Source organism: Parasteatoda tepidariorum, chromosome 2, assembly GCF_043381705.1.
Source record: "Parasteatoda tepidariorum isolate YZ-2023 chromosome 2, CAS_Ptep_4.0, whole genome shotgun sequence".
Lineage (NCBI taxonomy): Eukaryota > Metazoa > Arthropoda > Arachnida > Araneae > Theridiidae > Parasteatoda > Parasteatoda tepidariorum.
This window is the reverse complement of record NC_092205.1, coordinates 98,247,536-98,248,135: the sequence shown is the minus strand read 5'-3', so window position 1 is coordinate 98,248,135 and position 600 is coordinate 98,247,536.

Genomic DNA, 600 nt, shown 5'->3' with positions numbered 1-600 from the left:
TTCCAAAATTAGTATTATATGACCCCGATTTAGAGTTATCTATAACATTTTATTGAACTTTTATTTGCATAGAAGACTTCTCGCCCGTTTTAACACTGATCCGCTTAGGATAGAACCCAAATCAATGAACTTAAAGATTAAAAAAACAACACTTCTCGGAATTTGCAAATCTACTTTTCATATAATACATCAGCATACAAGTTTTAATAGTGAAACAAGCTTATTGTTATCTATGTCATTAATTCTTAAGTATTAAACGCAATCGCAACATACTATGAGAATCGAAAAATTCAAAATTTTAGTGTTAGATTTAAAACGGAACACATTAAGATAGCATGTTTATACTTTACCTCGTAGATTGTTTGGGCTTCTGTTCAAATAGTAGATTCAATTTTCTATCAGAAATTTTGCCTTCTCTGACCAATAACCTATATTTGTAGCACTTTTACACAGGATCGGTATATTTAAAAGAAATAGTTCAGTTTAAAAATATGCGTTCGAGAACTCTTTAATCACTCATTTGAGTGGAAATCTATACATTTACTTTACGTAGCACCAAAATCAGATTTGAAAATCTTAAATTGGTAACACTTAATTTAT